The sequence below is a fragment of the Eulemur rufifrons genome, chromosome 7 (genome assembly GCF_041146395.1).
Source record: "Eulemur rufifrons isolate Redbay chromosome 7, OSU_ERuf_1, whole genome shotgun sequence".
Lineage (NCBI taxonomy): Eukaryota > Metazoa > Chordata > Mammalia > Primates > Lemuridae > Eulemur > Eulemur rufifrons.
In genome coordinates this window covers 145,963,175-145,973,479 of record NC_090989.1, presented here as the reverse complement: position 1 = coordinate 145,973,479, position 10,305 = coordinate 145,963,175, and the positions used below count along the sequence as shown (strand labels likewise).

General features: G+C 38.9%; 1 pseudogene; it reads left to right on the top strand.

Annotated features, from left to right (window-relative positions):
- Window positions 1-1,171: 1,171 nt before the first annotated feature.
- Window positions 1,172-1,703, top strand: LOC138385820 (small ribosomal subunit protein eS25-like; annotated as a pseudogene).
- Window positions 1,704-10,305: the final 8,602 nt, after the last annotated feature.

Below are 10,305 nucleotides of genomic sequence, written 5' to 3'. Positions count from 1 at the left end.
AATCTATATGCCTCCATCTTTATATTTACCATATTATATTGAAATCATTCATCCATTCAAAACAGCAGTTGCTGAGCACATATGATGAGCCAAACACAATGTTAGTTCCTGACAACATGACAATGAACAAAAACTCTGACCTCAGGGAGTGCACATTCTAGCAAAGAGGACAGACGTTAAACAAGTACCATCTTCAGAAGTAACTGTTTAATTAGAGTTGTAATTAGTGCCTTGAGGGAAAAGTCCAGTGGGCAGTGAGTTCATATAGAATGAGGACCTTAACCAGGATGAAAGGTCAGGGAAGGCTTGGAGGAAAGGAGCTGAAGAGTGAGTCAATGTTACAGCAGCAGAGAGAGGAGTAGGCCTAGAGTGTTTGAGACAGAGAGCTCTGAGTCTGGGGCGGGGGGTGCCTTTGAGGACCTAGGACAAGGCAAGTATAGCTCCAACATTGCATGTAAGAAGGAAAGTGGATCAGGATGGGCTGGAGAGGAAACAAGAGACTGAGTTATGACCTGATGTGCTCAGTAGATCACACAATACTAAAAGGGAGTGGAATCCACTGAAAGATATTAAGTAGGAATGTGTCATAATCATATGTGCATTTTTGTAAGCTCGCTTCTATAGCTTTGGAAAAAATGGATGGAAGAAACCCATGAAAATAAGGAGATCTATTAGAAGCCTACTCTAGGAGGCCATGTGACTAATGATGGTGATGACAAACTGTTCCAAGAGTAGAATCAACAAGACTTGGTGATTGACTGATTGCACATAAGGAGTGGTAAACAGGAGGGGTCAAGGGTGAATCCAAGGTATATCATTTGAGCAACTAGGTGGGTGGTGGCAATATCTACTGGAGAAAAAGAAGGTTTAGGGGAAAAGACAAAAGCATGAGTTCAGTTTTAGATGCATTCAAGTCAAAGTGTTTGAAGGCATCTAGATGGAGATGTCAGCTGGACAGTTCAGAGAAGTCTGGCTGGAGATGGAATTTGAAAGTGGTTGGAGAATAGGTGGAAATTAAACCCATGAAGGTGGGTGGGGTTTCCTCAGTGGCAGAATGAGAAGAGACTATGAGCATTGGAGAAGTCCCATATTCACAGGTTAAGGAAGTAACTGGCAAAGGATAAAGAAAAGAGTTAGAGAAGTAGGAGAGAAACTAGGAGCAGGTGAGGTCATGGGAACCAAAGGTAAGGAGTATGTCCAAAGTGGTCAATTTTGTAGAATGATTCTGAGAGGCGGTGTGATACAAGGACTATAAGAGTACATTTGGCCTTTTTGTCCGACATCTTAACGAGGCTGCAGCGGTTGCAGCGCTTCTCTAAGCTTCGCATTGCCGCCCAAGGATGACAAGAAGAAGAAAGATGCTGGAAAGTCAGCCAAGAAAGACAAAGACCCAGTGAAAAATCTGGGGGCAAGGCCAAAAAGAAGAAGTGGTCCAAAGGCAAAGTTCAGGACAAACTCAACAACTTAGTCTTGTTTGACAAAGCTACGTATGACAAGCTCTGTAAGGAAGTTCCCAACTATAAGCTTATAACCCCAGCTGTGGTCTCTGAGAGACTGAAGATTCAAGGTTCCCTGGCCAGGGCAGCCCTTCAGGAGCTCCTTAATAAAGGACTTATTCAGCTGGTTTCAAAGCACAGAGCTCAAGTAATTTACACCAGAAATACCAATGTGGAGATGCCCCAGCTGCTGGTGAAGATGCATGAATAGGTCAAACAAACTGTATACTTGGAAAAATAAAATTCTATTAAATCAAAAAAAAGAGTACATTTGATTACATGATATGGAAATAATTGGTGACTTTAGCAAGAGTTATTCCCATGGAGTGGTTGAAACAGAAGTTAGATTAGAAGCTTTATGCAGGAATAGCAGCTAAAGATTTGGAGAAACTATATAGGAAACTCAGCCCAAAAGTTTGAGTATGGAAGGAGGAGAGTGGTGGTAAGTAGAGAAGTAGGTGGCTTGCAGAGGGCGGGGGGTGGGGAGGTAGATGACTGGTTGGTTTGTTGATCTGTCTGTGATAATAAGACAAACAAGAGCATGCATAAGTGCTCATGGGAATGGTCTAGTAGAGAGGAAGAAACCGAAATAAAATCAGAAAGAGAGGAAATAACATTACTGATGAAAACCTGAGGAGACAAATTGCAGAGCACATGTGAAATTGTTGCCCTTCGTTAAAAGAGGGAAGACAGTTGGCTGTGTGAAGTTCCCATCTAATAGCTTTTATTTTTCCAGTGAAATGGGAGGCAGGGTTACCAGCTGAGAATGAGAGAGTGGAGATTTGAGAAGAATAGAATGGGTTTAAGAGAGATTTTGCAGAGATTTGGAGACCAGGCTACCAGGAAGTTTTAAGGGCCTAGTTGAGGTCACTGACCATTAATTTGTAGTGGGATGAATCTACTCCATTGTGGTTTTCTCCAGTTGTTCTCGGCAGCCTGGGTGTAGACATGGAGAAAATAGGTCCCAATGTCCAAGATTAGGATGTGCCAGACAATTTGCAAGAGAATAATTAAAGTGGTGAATCTTAGAATCTATCAGTAATATGAAGAAAATAGAAGATAGAAAAGGGTGATTGATGAATGGACAGGTGAATGGATTCATGAATGGATGGGGAGATGGAAGGGGAAGCCAACTAGGAGCACCTAATGAAAGAATAGCTGTAGTAGGGTACTTAGGGCAAGTTGAAAGAAAGGAAGGTTGCGACTGAGATGCTAGATGTTTGCACTATTTGATTGATGGAGTAGTTTCAAGTATTGACAAGGGCCATAGCATGACAATAGATGGATAAGCAGAGTGGGTAATTCTTTGGAAATGTTTCACTGGCAGAAAAAAATATTTTTTTTCACATTTCTGTTCCCCAAACATAGAATATTGTGAGACACCTGGACATACTAAAAAAAAAAAAAAAGTATTTAACTCTCATTGAAAGGTTTGATTGTTCAGTGTTTTGCTGATTCTACATTCTACTGTGACATTCTGAATACTAGCAATCATTATGCAATGATTTAGATACAGACCCAAAAGGCTATAAGAGATTCATTTGTACCTGTATTTTCGTCCATACACATCTGATGATTAGATCTCTTTTATGAGCTTGTCTTGGTATCATTTGCTTCTTTTTTTCCTAAAAGTGAAGCAGTAGAATATGTTCTGGTTAATTTAGTGTCTTGGTTACTTAGGTTATAGTTAATTCAGATGTTATACAGGGAGCTTCACTCTCACAATCCTAGAAGGGATCATGATATTTGCTCTACATGCAGTCTGCCAGTTGAGGAATGAGAAGGAGGATTTAGTCACAAAACCACATGAAAACTCTTTAAAACCATCTTACTTAACATTATAGAGGAAAAATGCTACATGTCCAGTTAATTCACTGTCATTAAATAAAGTCTGTAGTCCTTTTTCCATTTCTCCAGTAAGTTTGAGTTCTACATGCCTTATTTTTGCTTGTAACACAAGTGAACAAAATTCCAGAGTCTGGCTTTAAAACTGCAAATCTTCACAACCAAATAATCATCCCAAGAAAGGAGTTAAAGTAATGTCCTTCTCCCCTATAGCAGAAAAAAAAAAGATGTGTTTCTTGCATTATACATTAGATGAAGGAGTCCAATTGCATAAGGCATTAAATTGAGAACTTCCAAAGGGTATCAGTCTGGTTTTCCTATGCAATATGGAGGTTTATGTGACTCTTCATCAGCCTTTAGACCATTCTTTCTTAATATAGATTAGATCTTGGAAGTGTTGTTTGAATAAACAGATCTTATAAGATTATGGATTCTAGACACAAAAATACCCACCAAAAGAAACCTGTAATTCTGATTGGTTGCCTTCATTGATAATTTTTATTCTAGTAGTAATGAAGCTATTGAAAACTCTGTATAATAACTATATAAATCTTCATAAGAGTTCTAAGTTAAATCAGACAAAGATCACTAGCATGTTTCTCTTTTCCCACCTGCTTGACAGAATAATTGAAATCCTATGATATAGTAGCAAGTGTCAAACTTACACTCCCACTGAAAACAATAAAACTGAAGAAAATATATAAAAGAATTATGTTCAGGCATTGTGTGGCAATCATTGCAGGGCTAAGATCCCTGAGAAAAAGGAAACAAAGGAGTCAAAGCCCACATTCATCCTGGTTTTCTCTCTGAAGATATTTTTCAAACTGCTGTACAAGAAAAGAAAGAGTCAAAGCAGAGAAAGGAAGAAACAGAGGCAAGAGCTGGAGGGTGCTAAGACTGCAGGAATCTTGAAGGGCAGAGCAGAGAGAAATAGACAGTAGGAAACCAATGGGAAGCTATAGTCATGCATCACTGCTTAGCAGCAGGGGTACATTCTGAGAAATGTGTCATTAAGCAATTTGCATTGCACAAACATCATAGAGTGCATTTAAGCAAACCTAGAAGGTATAGCCTACTACACAGTAGGCTATATGCTATAATCTATTGCAGTCCAGCTACAAACCTGTACAGCATGTTACTGGACTGAATATTATAGGCAATTGTAACACAATGGTAAGTATTTGTATATCTAAACATAGAATACAATAAAAATAAGGTATAAAAAATTTAAAATGGTACACCTGTAGGTGTCACTTACAAATGGATGGAGGTTGTAGGACTGGAAGTTGAATCAGTGACGGAGTGGTGAGTGAATGTGAAGGCCTAGCCCTAGGACATTACCACACACTACTGTAGACTTTATAGACACTTTACACTTAGGATACACTAAACTTATAAAAATTGTATTTTTCTTTCATCAATAATAAATTAACCTTAGCTTACTGTAACATTTAGCTTTATAAACTTAATTTTTCAACTTCTTGATGCTTTTGTAATAATACCTAGCTTAAAACACAAACACATTGTAGAGCTGTACAAAAATATTTGCTTTCTCTAGATCCTTATTCTACAAGCTTTCTCCTACTTTTTAATTTTTTTAATTATTTTTTACTTTTTTAAGCTTTTTTGTTAAAACTAAGACACAAACTCACATATTAACCTAGGCCTACACAGGGTCAGGATCATCAGTATCACTGTCTTCCACCTCCACATCTTGTCCCACTAGAAGGTCTTCAGGGCCAATGCTGTCATCAACTATAACAATAATGCTTTCTTCTGGACTATCTCCTAAAGGACCTGCCTGAGGCTTTCTTTACATATAAGCAGAAGGAGTACACTCTAAAATAACAAGAAAAAGTATACAGTGTAGTAAATACAGAAACCAGTAACATAGTTGTTTAGTATCATTATCCAGTATAATCTCATTGGGACCATTGCTGATCATTGACCAAAATATTATGTGGCACATGAATGCACATAATTTCTCTCAGATATTTGGCCAAATCCAAAGTTGTGCAATTGCAGGGTGAGATTGTGGCAAGCCTAAGAAATAACATCTGCTAAGTGGCTGATAACTAAGCAGAAATATCAGAGTCCACACACTACTGGGGAAACATTGTAAGACCTTAATGAGTACCCCAAGCTTTCAGGTGAGCCCTCAGAGAGATCTCACACTAGGGCAGGGATCATGCTTAGGAGTAAGAGCAAAGATAAAATAGGTCTGCCCTATCAAGGCCTGAAACCAAAACTCATCAGGATCAAAGTGATTCTCCAGTAATTTAACATAATCCAGAATCTCTACCATCTATTATCCACAATGTCCAGCACACAGTAAAGGATACTAAAGGCACAGGAAAAGGATACTGAAATTCAAGAGGAAAAATGATCAACTGAAGCAGACCCAGAGATTATCATTATTGATATGCTAAAGAAAGCAGAGAAAAGATGAACAATGTATGACAAGATGTGACTTTTCAACAAAGAATAAGAAATTTTTTTAAAAAATCAATCAAGATGTTGGGAAGAAAAGGGAATCCAATATGGAATGTAGACTGTGATGAATGAATCTGACCATAATAAACAAATCACATAAAATTAATCACATAACCATACTGAAGGGAAGGGGTAAAAAGTAGATGACTGAAGTACCTTTGGAAAATAGTGTGGATATCCTACAATAGTAGAATTTAGCAAATAAATAAATATATTATAGGTAATGAGCATCAGATTTTTTGTTATCAAAGAATGAAGTTACAAATGAGGAAAGGAGGAAGGCTATAATGAACCTTTTTGTACTGAACTGGAGTCACAGATACAGATATAAATATAGATATGTGAGTATGTAAGTTAGTACACACAAATATATTTCCTAGCTCTGGCCACTGAGAAAGCTTAGAAGCAGTGACACCCGGTAGCAAAGAATGCATTTAATAACCAGATTTTGGTTTCTAACTAGCATCTGAGTACCAGGGCAGATTAGTAAGGCATCCAATAAAAGAAACCATGGCTCATTGAAGAAGTGATTGATTTGAGGCTGAGATGGAGAAAATACAAGTTGATCCTGGAGCAAATTGTAATGTCAAAAAGTGCTCAGAGAGGATGAGGATGTGTCAAAGGGCACTGGAGCCAATGTGAAAGAGCTCCCAATGTCCAAAGCCATTTGAGCAAGAAAATATTAATAAATAGGAATAGTACTGGATTATAAACCAAGGAATAAAATAGGTATAATTTGGTCTATACTGATATAAATAAATAACTGAATGAATAAATTGGGGTAAAAGAGATACTCTTCCTTAAAAAATAATTCCAATTAATAAATGTAGAAGCAATGAGGGAAATCGAAAATCACTATTAGAACAAAAATAATAATTTTTGCAAGCAACATTCATTAATGGATGCCAAAATTCATAGGTGAAAGTTTAAGGAGAAACAGGATATTTGCATAGTCTCAAAATATCCCCCCAAACAAATATTTATTAATTAAAAAGAAACAGTGGTAACTTTATAGTGGAGAAATCTGAAATGTACCACTTGAACTAAATGATCAAGGTTAACATCAGTAGCAATAAGACAGATCATCATCATTTATTCTTTGATATGAGAAGGACACGTCATCTCTATGTAATTCTTTTCAATAATACATGACTTTAACCTAATCATGAGAAGATATCAGAAAAATCGAAACGGAAGGACACTTTACAAATAACTGAGCAGTATTCTTCAAAAGTATCATGGTCATGAAAGACAAGGAAAGACTGAGGAACTGTCTGTCACAGATGAGAGAAAATTAAGGAGACTTGATAACCAAATGCAGTGTGGGGTCCTGGATTAGATCCTGACACTGAAAAAGGACATTAGTGGTAAAACTTGTGAAATACAAATGAAGTCTGTAGTTAATTAATAATGTATCAAGTTTGATTAGTGGTACTACACAGTTATGAAACATGCTAAATTAAAAGAGGCTGGGTGAAGGGTTTACTGCATGTACTCTGGAAGAGGGCAGTATTGCCCCCAAGAAGATGAAAAGTCATTCTTGAGGGGGGAAAAAAAATCTTACTCTTTTTATGTGCAAAGCACATATATATGTGCAATACATAAGCAGATATACAGTGTGTTTGTAGTATTAGGGAAAAATGGCTATTCAAGGGAATGATCTATATAATTTAGGTGATACGTACACAGTAGTGAGCCACATAACGACATTTCAGTCAATGACGGACTGCTTTTGTGACAGTGATCCCATAAGATTATAATACCATATTTTTACTGTACCTTTTCTATGTTTAGATATGTTTAGGTACACAAATACTTACAATTGTATTACAATTGCCTACAGTTTTCAGTACAGTAACATGCTGTACAGGCTTGTCACCTAGGAGCAATAGGCTGTTCCATATAGCCTAGGTGTGTTGTAGGCTATACCAGCTAGGTTTGTGTAATAAGTACGCTCTGTGCTGTTCGCATAATGATGAAATTGCCTAATGTATTTCTCAGAATGTATCCCTACGGTGAAGCAACAGGACTGTAATTTGAGTCTGTGTTTTGCTTAAGTTAGTGCCATCCATGTTTTCATTACAATAACTTATCTAAGCCATGGAGTTTCAGTGATTGAAGTAGGAACTCCCAAATCCCTGTTTGGAGGATACAGAAAACCAGCCAAGTCAGGAAAAGTGGAGCTAAAAAAGGTATTTAGCTCCTGGCTCTCAGTGCTCCAGCCATATTTAATTGTATCGATGCATTATGGGTTCTTCTGCCTTGGACATTTGCTATGCTAATAATGTTCCTTTTTCCAGAAATATCCTCCCCAGCTTGCTTTACTTTGTGTAATGCCTGCTTAAGAATACAAGATTGCAAGTCAAATATGCCTCCCTCAGAAAAAACTTTCCTGGCCACTTAATCTAGATTAACTATCAAGCATCCTTATTATATAATCTTATAGTGTCTGTGCTTTTTCTCCTTTGCTTTTATGGGTGTTTTAATACATGTATTAAATGTGTTTTAGGTGTTCGAATACATGTATTCAATGTGAAATGATCTTATTTTCTGTATTCTTGATGCTCTATCATATGGGGACTTTGCTGATCCTGGAGAAACTTCCCCACCCAGAGCTAGTTAATTCCTAAAGATAGCAAATGACTCCCTTGGGAGCTCACCCTTCATATGCAAACCAACCAATCAGGAGCTCAAACTCAGCAATTGCCTCCTTCATTGAGCTCTTACAGGTTGAACCACTATTCCTCTGTCCTAATCACCCCAGGGCCAGATAGCAGACAATTTGGGACAGCTGCCACAACTCAGAGCCCACTGAAATTGTTCCAACTAGCCAATCCCAAACCTGCCTGGCCCGCTTACCCTGCCTAGTTTATTTCTCCCAGCAAAACCATAAGGCAGGCCCTCTCCCACGCCTTCCCCTCCCTCCTGCTCACTCCCGACCACAGACCCTGGTGCTTCCCCATGTGGCCATGGGGCCCTTCTCCATGTTCACCCCTCCTCTTGGGAACTGTGAGTAAAAAACTATTTTTTAATGACAACCGTCTCCTGATCTATTGGCCTCACCATACCTGAATAAAAACAAAATCCCAGGTACCTTTCACAATAGGCTGGCTCCTTAAAACAGCTGTGATCCACCCAGAGCACAGCTGAAACTAGGTTTTCACCTAATGCTTTCAGGGTAATAGAAGCATCAGAAGCCAGAGTGGCCTGCAACAGAAGTCACTCTTGGGTCCACATAAGCAGACCTAATCCCAGGGTCCCAGCCCAGCCCAGCAGACGTCTAGGTTGTGGGAAGCAGCTTAACCCCATCCACAAGACTCTCCTGGCCTTCCAAGTCTTCCATGTCCTGGCTCCCAATTCTTTTGTGTGAGTGAGAGAAGTGGGCCCTCATTTTGCACCCTACAATAGTCCTCATATTCCTTTAGTTAGAAAACATTTTATCAAACTACAGGGTGACTTCCATGCCCCAAATAAGGCAGTCATAATAGCTAATTCTACATTTTCCCAGTAGCTGAGTTCCTCAACATTAAATAGCACCATAGGCAGAACCCCAAACTTTTAACCTAATTCCACATTTGGGGGTCCGGGAGGGAAATAACTACATTTATCTACCTCATCCAGGGAACAGTCCTGTTAAAGCCACAGTATATTCACTGTACTACAAAGATCATGTGATAGGTTAATCAACTGCCCCACATTCAGATTTTTGATGACTTCCATGTTTTCTCTGAGAAATAATGGATGTTTTATATTTGCAAATCTAAAAAATACATTTTAGTAATTTTTCCAAAATAAAGGAAGTCTTCTGGGAAATCAGTCTCCATCTCCAGAAAGATAAAACTGCCAGCCACTTCCAAACAAACATTGTCTCACTTACAAACAAAAGAAAAGGAAAGTACTGTCTCTACCAGGCACCCTGCTATAAAACTGTCTCGAGAGTAGGAATTTGAAGTTAACCTTGGTGATTCTGAGGAAAGCAACACAAAGGTGATCTATAGTAGTTAGAAAACCCCATGGTACTTGAAGGCACCAGAACCCCTCAACCATCTGAATGCAAACATCTTGTAGACAAGTGAGCTTTGCTCTGCTATTGCAGAGGGGGTGGATCTAGGAACTGAGTCATACTTGTGAACACCTGTTGCTTCTTTAGAGAGCTATGGTGTACATATTCCAGTTCAGGTCAGATCCCTTCTTGTGTAATTACTAGCTGTCTGGGTGTTTTCCACTGGCGGTTGTAGCAGGTGATGAGAGCTGAATGGAAACGAGTTCAGGAGGGGCATGCTGCATGCTTTCTGCCCCATGCCAGAGGAGGAGCTGGGGAAGGGATTGGAATGGTGATGTCCCAGGCTTGGCAGAGACTGAAATAACCAAGAGGAGCTGGTGTCAGTCCATCGCGTCCCAGTGTGATTGAATTGTTACAGTGGATGGGACAGCCCAGTGGCCTTAAGCAAAGTACACATACCCTACAGAG